Source organism: Bombina bombina, chromosome 8, assembly GCF_027579735.1.
Source record: "Bombina bombina isolate aBomBom1 chromosome 8, aBomBom1.pri, whole genome shotgun sequence".
Lineage (NCBI taxonomy): Eukaryota > Metazoa > Chordata > Amphibia > Anura > Bombinatoridae > Bombina > Bombina bombina.
Window position 1 is genome coordinate 107563046 of NC_069506.1, and position 11731 is coordinate 107574776.

General features: G+C 39.4%; 1 long non-coding RNA gene across 1 annotated transcript; it reads right to left on the reverse strand.

Annotated features, from left to right (window-relative positions):
• Window positions 1-299: 299 nt before the first annotated feature.
• On the reverse strand, window positions 300-812 carry LOC128638511 (uncharacterized). The gene is made up of 2 exons (XR_008399103.1): window positions 492-812; window positions 300-411 (listed from the first exon to the last, which is right to left on the reverse strand). It is a non-coding gene; the product is annotated as an uncharacterized LOC128638511 (long non-coding RNA).
• Window positions 813-11731: the final 10919 nt, after the last annotated feature.

Below are 11731 nucleotides of genomic sequence, written 5' to 3' on the forward strand. Positions count from 1 at the left end.
GTCAGAAGGAATAATTCTTCCAGTAGGATTTATAGAACAGATCAAGGAGTGATGAAAACAGGTGTTCTTGCAATAATCTGAGAGGAATTCGACTTCGAGGCGATCCCAATGTATGGTGGGTTGATGCGTCTGTAACCATTGTAGACCAAGCACCAGGGGAAACATGGGAGAATTTATCACATCAAAGGATATGAATTCAGTGTGTGCACTTGACGTGGAAGCCTTGATGGGAATGGTTTGGTGTGTAATAGGACCGGAACTAATTGTATTACCATCAATAACTCTAATGGACACAGGTCTTGCTTTCAACACAGTGGGTATTTTATTTATAGTGACAAAAACAGAATCAATATAGGAAGAATGTGCCCCAGAGTCGATGATGGCTTCACTGATTTGCTGGTGTAGATCCCACTGTAAGGTAAGAGATAAAGAGCAGTAAGCAACTTGGTTAACATTAGTGGTTAAGCATGTGGTTTTTCTGAAGGACTTACGTTTCTTCTGCCTTTGTAAGATAGGACACTCTCTTACAGTATGTGCATTTGAAGCACAATACATGCAGAGGTTGTTTATGCGTCTGCGATTCCTTTCTTCTGGTTGTAAAGGGCCTCTAGTGAATCCCAAATCCATAGGTTCTGAGGTTTGAGTGACTGTAGGTTTTTGGTAAGTAGTAGAGGGTCTTGTGATAGTATCCATACCTTGTTTTTCTGATTTGCGTTCTCTCAACCTTCTATCAATCTGAATGCTTAGTGTGATTAGTCCTTCCAAGGACCTAGGAAGCTCAATGCGAGCGAGTTCATCTTTAAGGGCATCATTTAGACCTAGACGGTACTGATTCCTAAGGGCAATATCGCTCCACTCAGTATCTTTACTGTATTGCTTGAACTCAGTTAAATATTCCTCCACCTGCTTTTTCCCTTGTTTAAGAGACCTCATTTTAGTCTCTGCAGTAAGCTGAGTGTTAATATCTTGATAAAGAATTGCCATTTCCTTGAAGAAGTCTTCCAGTGATGTTAAAATAGGCTGATCTTGTTCAAAGAATGAGTCAGCCCACTTGCGGGGTTCACCTCGCAGAAAAGAAATGACCGTTAAAACCTTAACTCGTTCAGTTGCGTAGGTTTTAGGTTTTAGACTGAAAAGAAGATAACAAGAGTTTTTGAACTGAGAGAACATAGCCCTGTCTCCATGGAATTTGTCAGGCATAGAGACTTGGGGTTCTGGGGTAGCCTCTGGTGTGGCTGATTTATTCATTGAGTCTTTTATTATATTGTTGAGTGTCTCATTTTGAACTTGTAATTCTCTAAGGCCATGACTTAGCTGATCCACCCTCTGGGAGAGAGTGTAAACAATTTTAGGTAATTCCGCTGGATCCATTTTTATAGGCTTCAGTATTATGTAACGAGCTGGTTGTGGTTGTGGATCTCAACTGCGGGAAATATATGATTGTATGCCTTACTTTATGATACAATGAGGAAGTTACAATGTATCTGTCTGTATGGCAGTTGAAAGTTACTATTTGATTTAAATTCCTGATCAGTATTTCTGAATCAGGTTGCACAGCAGTTATTAAACAAATGCACCGTGGATGGGATACACTTTTCCTGATAATCACTGAGCACACAGGAGGAGCGTTAGGTCAGTACAGATGCAGCAGGCTGTTAGTCAATTGAAGTGTGATACACGCTGATAGCTGTGCTGTTTGTGAGAGCTGACAGGCAGATGGGTGGAGCAGGTATTAAGTGCTGTGCTGTAGTGTTACTCACAAAAGTTCAGTCTGAAGTTTATCACGCTACTCCTGAAGCGTGTGAATAGGAATATGAGGAGGTATCCTGTGAGTGTGGTCCAATGTAAGTTAAGCGTCTGTACAAAGTTATAAAGTTCACAACTTATATCGGATGAGACTGCAGTTGCGGTTTGGAAAACACTTGATCTGCCAGAGGCAATTAAGCAGGAAAAATAATGCAGCAGCGGTGTTTGTTAATCCAAATTAGGAAATGTTCAGACTTAGCATATAAGTCTCTTTCAGTTTCTCAAGTAGGCTCCGTATTAGAAAAGGTTTAAATACCTTCAGATAGTTAGACTTGAACAGAGAGAGGTAAATCCCTGCAGCAGGTCTGTGAAGCTGTATGCTAAACTGGAAACAATACTGAAGCAGGGAGGGAGGCGTGTCCAGGCTTTAAATAACCTTGCTAGGTGTGAGCACAGGTAAAATTAAAGGGACAGAAAGGAATAAGGAAATCCATGACAATATACTCCATTTTAAATAAATAAGTAGATTTGTCAGTGTCAATATCTGAGGTAGGATCTTCTGAATCAGATAGATCCTCATCAGAGGAGGATAATTCAGTATGTTGTCAGTCATTTGAAATTTCATCAACTTTATGAGAAGTTTTAAAAGACCTTTTATGTTTATTAGAAGGCGGGATAGCAGACAAAGCCTTCTGAATCACATCAGCAATAAAATCTTTTAGATTCACAAGGATATCATGTACATTAGATGTTGAAGGAACAACAGGCATTGTACTATCACTGATGGATACATTCTCTGCATGTAAAAGTTTATCATGACAACTGTTACATACTACGGATGGAGATATAATCTCAACTAATTTACAACAGATTCACTTATCTTTGGTAGAACTGTTATCAGGCAGCAGGAATCCAACAGTGGTTTCTGAGACAGGATCAGATTGAGACATCTTGCAAATGTAATAGAAAAAACAACATATAAAGCAAAATTATCAATTTCCTTATATGGCAGTTTCAGGAATGGGAAAAAAATGAAAACAGCCTAGCCCTCTGACATAGAACAAGGCAAGAGGCACATAGGAATGGGGTTTTAAATAATGAAATTATTTAGCACCAAGTATGACACACAACGCAAAATGAAATTTTTTGGCACCAACAACATCTGGAAATGACGAACTTGCGTCACCGGACGTACTGTACCTTTGCGACAAAAAAATTATTGCACCAAGAATGACGCAATAAACATCAGCATTTTGTGCCTCGCGAGCCTAATTTTGCCACGAAAATTTAATGAGAAAACAGTCAATTTGAAAAAAAGACTAAACCCCAGGTAAGAAAAATATTTTCCTAAATATGTTTTTTCCCAAATATGAAACTGAATAGTCTGCAAAAGGAAATATACATAAACCTGACTCATGGCAAATATAAGTACAATGCATATATTTAGAACTTTATATTAATACATAAAGTGCCAAACCATAGCTGAGAGTGTCTTAAATAATGAAAACATACTTACCGAAAGACACCCATCCACATATAGCAGATAGCCAAACCAGTAATGAAACAGTTATCAGTAGAGGTAATGGAATATGAAAGTATATCGTCGATCTGAAAAAGGAAGGTAGGAGATGAATCTCTACGACCGATAACAGAGAACCTATGAAATAGATTTCTCACAAGGAAAACCATTGCATTCAATAGGTAATACTCCCTTCACATCCCTCTGACATTCACTGTACTCTGAGAGGAATCAGGCTTCAAAATGCTGAGAAGCGCATATCAACGTAGAAATCTAACACAAACATACTTCACCCCCTCCAAAGGAGGAAAAGTTTGTAAAACTGAATTGTGGGTGTGGTGAGGGGTGTATTTATAGGCATTTTGATTAATTTAATTTATTTAATTTTATTGTAATGTTAGGTGTTAGTGTAACTCAGGTTATGTTTTATTTTACAGGTAAATTTGTATTTATTTTAACTAGGTAGTTAGTAAATAGTTAATAACTATTTGATAACTAGTCTACCTAGTTAAAATAAATATAAACTTAGCTGTGAAATAAAATAAAAAAACCTAAGGCCTAGATTTGGAGTTCGGCGGTAAAAGGGCTGTTAACGCTCCGCGGGCTTTTTTCTGGCCGCACCATAAATTTAACTCTGGTATCGAGAGTTCAAACAAATGATGCGTTAGGCTCCAAAAAAGGAGCGTAGAGCATTTGTACCGCAAATGCAACTCTCGATACCAGAGTTGCTTACGGACGCGGCCAGCCTCAAAAACGTGCTCGTGCACGATTCTCCCATAGGAAACAATGGGGCTGTTTGAGCTGAAAAAAAACCTAACACCTGCAAAAAAGCAACGTTCAGCTCCTAACGCAGCCCCATTGTTTCCTATGGGGAAACACTTCCTACGTCTGCACCTAACACCCTAACATGTACCCCGAGTCTAAACACCCCTAACCTTACACTTATTAACCCCTAATCTGCCGCCCCCGCTATCGCTGACCCCTGCATATTTTTTTTAACCCCTAATCTGCCGCTCCGTAAACCGCCGCATACCTACGTTATCCCTATGTACCCCTAATCTGCTGCCCTAACATCGCCGACCCCTATATTATATTTATTAACCCCTAATCTGCCCCCCTCAACGTCGCCGACACCTGCCTACACTTATTAACCCCTAATCTGCCGAGCGGACCTGAGCGCTACTATAATAAAGTTATTAACCCCTAACCCGCCTCACTAACCCTATAATAAATAGTATTAACCCCCTAATCTGCCCTCCCTAACATCGCCGACACCTAACTTCCATTATTAACCCCTAATCTGACGACCGGAGCTCACCGCTATTCTAATAAATGGATTAACCCCTAAAGCTAAGTCTAACCCTAACACTAACACCCCCCTAACTTAAATATAATTTGCATCTAACGAAATAAATTAACTCTTATTAAATAAATGATTCCTATTTAAAGCTAAATACTTACCTGTAAAATAAATCCTAATATAGCTACAATATAAATTATAATTATATTATAGCTATTTTAGGATTAATATTTATTTTACAGGCAACTTTGTATTTATTTTAACTAGGTACAATAGCTATTAAATAGTTAAGAACTATTTAATAGTTACCTAGTTAAAATAATAACAAATTTACCTGTAAAATAAATCCTAACCTAAGATATAATTAAACCTAACACTACCCTATCAATAAAATAATTAAATAAACTACCTACAATTACCTACAATTAACCTAACACTACACTATCAATAAATTAATTAAACACAATTCCTACAAATAAATACAATTAAATAAACTAGCTAAAGTACAAAAAATAAAAAAGAACTAAGTTACAAAAAATAAAAAAATATTTACAAACATAAGAAAAATATTACAACAATTTTAAACTAATTACACCTACTCTAAGCCCCCTAATAAAATAACAAAGCCCCCCAAAATAAAAAATTCCCTACCCTATCCTAAATTAAAAAAGTTACAAGCTCTTTTACCTTACCAGCCCTGAACAGGGCCCTTTGCGGGGCATGCCCCAAGAATTTCAGCTCTTTTGCCTGTAAAAGAATAAATACAATACCCCCCCCCCCAACATTACAACCCACCACCCACATACCCCTAATCTAACCCAAACCCCCCTTAAATAAACCTAACACTAAGCCCCTGAAGATCTTCCTACCTTGTCTTCACCATCCAGGTATCACCGATCCGTCCTGGCTCCAACATCTTCATCCAACCCAAGCGGGGGTTGGCGATCCATCATCCGGTGCTGAAGAGGTCCAGAAGAGGCTCCAAAGTCTTCCTCCTATCCGGCAAGAAGAGGACATCCGGACCGGCAAACATCTTCTCCAAGCGGCATCTTCGATCTTCTTCCATCCGGTGCGGAGCGGGTCCATCTTGAAGCAGGCGACGCGGATCCATCCTCTTCTTCCGTTGTCTCCCGACTAATGACGGTTCCTTTAAGGGACGTCATCCAAGATGGCGTCCCTCGAATTCCGATTGGCTGATAGGATTCTATCAGCCAATCGGAATTAAGGTAGGAATTTTCTGATTGGCTGATGGAATCAGCCAATCAGAATCAAGTTCAATCCGATTGGCTGATCCAATCAGCCAATCAGATTGAGCTCGCATTCTATTGGCTGATCGGAACAGCCAATAGAATGCAAGCTCAATCTGATTGGCTGATTGGATCAGCCAATCGGATTGAACTTGATTCTGATTGGCTGATTCCATCAGCCAATCAGAAAATTCCTACCTTAATTCCGATTGGCTGATAGAATCCTATCAGCCAATCGGAATTCGAGGGACGCCATCTTGGATGACGTCCCTTAAAGGAACCGTCATTAGTCGGGAGACAACGGAAGAAGAGGATGGATCCGCGTCGCCTGCTTCAAGATGGACCCGCTCCGCACCGGATGGAAGAAGATCGAAGATGCCGCTTGGAGAAGATGTTTGCCGGTCCGGATGTCCTCTTCTTGCCGGATAGGAGGAAGACTTTGGAGCCTCTTCTGGACCTCTTCAGCACCGGATGATGGATCGCCAACCCCCGCTTGGGTTGGATGAAGATGTTGGAGCCAGGACGGATCGGTGATACCTGGATGGTGAAGACAAGGTAGGAAGATCTTCAGGGGCTTAGTGTTAGGTTTATTTAAGGGGGGTTTGGGTTAGATTAGGGGTATGTGGGTGGTGGGTTGTAATGTTGGGGGGGGGTATTGTATTTATTCTTTTACAGGCAAAAGAGCTGAAATTCTTGGGGCATGCCCCGCAAAGGGCCCTGTTCAGGGCTGGTAAGGTAAAAGAGCTTGTAACTTTTTTAATTTAGAATAGGGTAGGGAATTTTTTATTTTGGGGGGCTTTGTTATTTTATTAGGGGGCTTAGAGTAGGTCTAATTAGTTTAAAATTGTTGTAATATTTTTCTTATGTTTGTAAATATTTTTTTATTTTTTGTAACTTAGTTCTTTTTTATTTTTTGTACTTTAGCTAGTTTATTTAATTGTATTTATTTGTAGGAATTGTGTTTAATTAATTTATTGATAGTGTAGTGTTAGGTTAATTGTAGGTAATTGTAGGTAGTTTATTTAATTATTTTATTGATAGGGTAGTGTTAGGTTTAATTATATCTTAGGTTAGGATTTATTTTACAGGTAAATTTGTTATTATTTTAACTAGGTAACTATTAAATAGTTCTTAACTATTTAATAGCTATTGTACCTAGTTAAAATAAATACAAAGTTGCCTGTAAAATAAATATTAATCCTAAAATAGCTATAATATAATTATAATTTATATTGTAGCTATATTAGGATTTATTTTACAGGTAAGTATTTAGCTTTAAATAGGAATCATTTATTTAATAAGAGTTAATTTATTTCGTTAGATGTAAATTATATTTAAGTTAGGGGGGTGTTAGTGTTAGGGTTAGACTTAGCTTTAGGGGTTAATCCATTTATTAGAATAGCGGTGAGCTCCGGTCGTCAGATTAGGGGTTAATAATGGAAGTTAGGTGTCGGCGATGTTAGGGAGGGCAGATTAGGGGTTAATACTATTTATTATAGGGTTAGTGAGGCGGGTTAGGGATTAATAACTTTATTATAGTAGCGCTCAGGTCCGCTCGGCAGATTAGGGGTTAATAAGTGTAGGCAGGTGTCGGCGACGTTGAGGGGGGCAGATTAGGGGTTAATAAATATAATATAGGGGTCGGCGGTGTTAGGGGTAGCAGATTAGGGGTACATAGGGATAACGTAGGTGGCGGCGCTTTGCGGTCGGAAGATTAGGGGTTGATTATTTTAAGTAGCTGGCGGCGACGTTGTGGGGGGCAGGTTAGGGGTTAATAAATGTAATACAGGGGTCGGCGGGGTTAGGGGCAGCAGATTAGGGGTACATAAGTATAACGTAGGTGGCGGTCGGCAGATTAGGGGTTAAAAATTTTAATCGAGTGGCGGCGATGTGGGGGGAGCTCGGTTTAGGGGTACATAGGTAGTTTATGGGTGTTAGTGTACTTTAGGGTACAGTAGTTAAGAGCTTTATGAACCGGCGTTAGCCAGAAAGCTCTTAACTCCTGCTATTTTCAGGCGGCTGGAGTTTTGTCGTTAGAGCTCTAACGCTCACTTCAGAAACGACTCTAAATACCAGCGTTAGAAAGATCCCATTGAAAAGATAGGATACGCAAATGGCGTAGGGGGATCTGCGGTATGGAAAAGTCGCGGCTGAAAAGTGAGCGTTAGACCCTTTAATCACTGACTCCAAATACCAGCGGGCGGCCAAAACCAGCGTTAGGAGCCTCTAACGCTGGTTTTGACGGCTACCGCCGAACTCCAAATCTAGGCCTAAGATAGCTACAATGTAACTATTAACCCCTAATCTGCCGCTCCGGACACCGCCGCCACCTACATTATACTTATAAACCCCTAATCTGCTGCCCCAACATCGCCGACACCTACATTATAGTTATTAACCCCTAATCTGCCCACCCCAACGTCGCAGCCACTATATTAAATTGATTAACCCCTAATCTGCCGCCCCCAACCTCGCTGCCACTATAATAAAGTTATTAACCCCTAAACCTAAGTCTAACCCTAACCCCCCCTAACTTAAATATAATTTAAATTAAACTAAATTAATTTAACATAAATACATTAATCCTATTTAAAACTAAATACTTACCTATAAAATAAACCCTAAGCTAGCTACAATATAACTAATAGTTACATTGTAGCTAGCTTAGGATTTATTTTTATTTTACAGGCAACTTTGTATTTATTTTAACTAGGTACAATAGTTATTAAATAGTTATTAACTATTTAATAACTACCTAGCTAAAATAAATACAAAATTACCTGTAAAATAAATCCTAACCTAAGTTACAATTACACCTAACACTACACTATCATTAAACTAATTACCTAAACTACCTACAAATTATTACAATAAAATAAAATAAATTACGGAAAAAACCCCCCCACTAAATTACAGAAAATAAAAAAAGAATTACAAGAATTTTAAACTAATTACACCTAATCTAATCCCCCTAATAAAATAAAAAAGCCCCCCAAAATAATAAAATGTCCCTACCCTATACTAAATTACAAATAGCCCTTAAAAGGGCCTTTGGCGGGACATTGCCCCAAAGTAATCAGCTCTTTTACCTGGAAAAAAAATACAATACCCCCCCTCCCAACATTACAACCCACCACCCACACATAGTGATGTCCAGTTCGTGAACGAATCGTTCTTTTGAACTTTTCAGTGAACTGTGTGAATCAGTTCACCAGACTGAACTGATTTGTTTGAAACAGTTCACTTCCTGAGTCTGCAGCAGCACTGGTAATTACAATCCTAGAGTGAGTTCTGCTTCTGCTAACTCCTCCTTTGCAATGAATCACAAAGCAGAATCAGACATCCTCACTCTAGAATCATATTACCAGTGCTGTTGAATCAGTGTACTGAATCAGTGTGCTGTTAACTAACTCCTTTGCAATGAATCAGTTAACAGTACACGATTCAGTACACTGATACAAAAGCACTTTCTTTTATTCCAACTGAACTGATCAACGTATAATGGATGCTGCTGTACATACTATTGCTATTTACCCTCCCTCTCCCTTCCCAGTGTTTGCCATTTATAACAGTGCCTGAAGTTTAGATTTGTTTTTTTAAATCATACAGTGTGGGGCTGTTTAAACAATAATTAAAATATAATAGAACGGTTTTACCCTCCCTCTCCCCAGTGCTTGCTATTTATAACAGTGCTTGAAGCACTTAGTCTGAAGTTTAATTTTTTTTTTTAAACCATACAGTGTGGGGCTGTTTAAACAATAATAAACATATAAAAGACTAGTAATGTTATTCACGCAGGCCGGTAAGAGCTTTATCTAAATGATGCGTGTTCAGTGGAGTCCAGGACTCAGGAGGAGTCAGATTGTTACACAGTGACTCAGGAGTCATGCATTTAAAGGATTCAGGAGGAATCTGATTTGCGAGTCAGCAGGCAGAGCATCAGTAAGACGAGAATCTGCAGCTCTGCCTCACTCGCGTCACATGTCCAGTAGGTGAACTGATGAATCGGTTCATGAACCGGTTCACTTTAACGAACCGTCCGAAATGAACCGATTCATCTAAATGAACCGAACTTCCCATCTCTACCCACACACCCCTACTCTAAAACCCACCCAAACCCCCCTTAAAAAAACCTAACACTAACCCCCTGAAGATCACCCTACCTTGAGCCGTCTTCACACAGCCGGGCACGAGTGGTCCTCCATATGGCAAAAGTGGTCCTCCAGACGGCAGAAGGCTTCATCCAGACGGCATCTTCTATCTTCATCCTTCCAAAGCGGGTCCATCTTCAATCCAACCGAAGCGGAGCATCCTCTTCAAACGAAATCCTAACGAAGAATGAAGGTTCCTTTAAATGACGTCATCCAAGATGGCATCCCTTGAATTCCGATTGGCTGATAGAATCCTATCAGCCAATCGGAATTAAGGTAGGAAAAATCCTATTGGCTGATGCTAACATCCAATAGGATTGACCTCGCATTCTATTGGCTGATTGGAACAGCCAATAGAATGCGAGGTCAATCCTATTGGCTGATTGGATCAGCCAATCGGATTGCACTTCAAGTGCAATCAGCCAATAGGATTGACCTTGCATTCTATTGGCTGTTCCAATCAGCCAATAGAATGCGAGGTCAATCCTATTGGATGATAACATCAGCCAATAGGATTTTTCCTACCTTAATTCCGATTGGCTGATAGGATTCTATCAACCAATCAGAATTCAAGGGATGCCATCTTGGATGACGTAATTTAAAGGAACCTTCATTCTTCGTTAGGACTTCGTTTGAAGAGGATGCTCCGCGTCAGCTGGAATGAAGATGGACCCACTCCGCTCTAGAAGGATGAAGATAGAAGATGCCGCCTGGATGAAGCCTTCTGCCGTCTGGAGGACCTCTTCTGCCCCAAACGGATGAAGACTTCTGCCTTATGGAGGACCACTTGTGCCTGGCTGGGTGAAGACGGCTCAAGGTAGGGTGATCTTCAGGGGGTTAGTGTTAGTTTTTTTTAAGGGGGGATTGGGTAGGTTTTAGAGTAGGGGTGTGTGGGTGGTGGGTTGTAATGTTTTTTTCGCAATTTAGTTTATTTAATTTAATTGTAATTAATTGTAGGTAGTTTAGGTAATTAGTTTAATGATAGTGTACTGTTAGGTGTAATTGTAACTTAGGTTAGGATTTATTTTACAGGTAATTTTGTACTTATTTTAGCTAGGTAGTTATTAAATAGTTAATAACTATTTAATAACTATTCTACCTAGTTAAAATAAATACAAAGTTGCCTGTAAAATAAATATAAACCCTAAGCTAGCTACAATGTAACTATTAGTTATATTGTAGCTAGCTTAGGGTTTATTTTATAGGTAAGTATTTAGTTTTAAATAGGATTAATTTATTCAATTATGTTAAATTAATTTTGTTTAATTTAAATTATATTTAAGTTAGGGGGGTTAGGGTTAGACTTAGGTTTAGGGGTTAATAAATTTATTTTAGTAGCGGCGACGTTGGGGTCGGAAGATTAGGGGTTAATAAATGTAGGTAGGTGTCAGCGATGTTGGGAGGGGCAGATTAGGGGTTAATAAAATTTAACTAGTGGTTGTGAGGCGGGAGTGCGGTGGTTTAGGGGTTAATACATTTATTAAAGTGGCGGCAATGTCCGGTCAGCAGATTAGGGGTTAATAATTGTAGGTAGGTGGCAGCGACGTTGGGGGCGGCAGATTAGGGGTTAATAAATATAATGTAGGTGTCGGCGATGTTAAGGGCAGCAGATTAGGGGTTCATAGGTATAATGTAGGTGGCGGCGATGTCCGGTCGGCAGATTAGGGGTTAAAAAAAATATTTTAGTGTTTGCAATGTGGGGGGGGACTCTTTTTAGGGGTTAATAGGTAGTTTATGGGTGTTAGTGTACTTTGTAGCACTTTTAAGA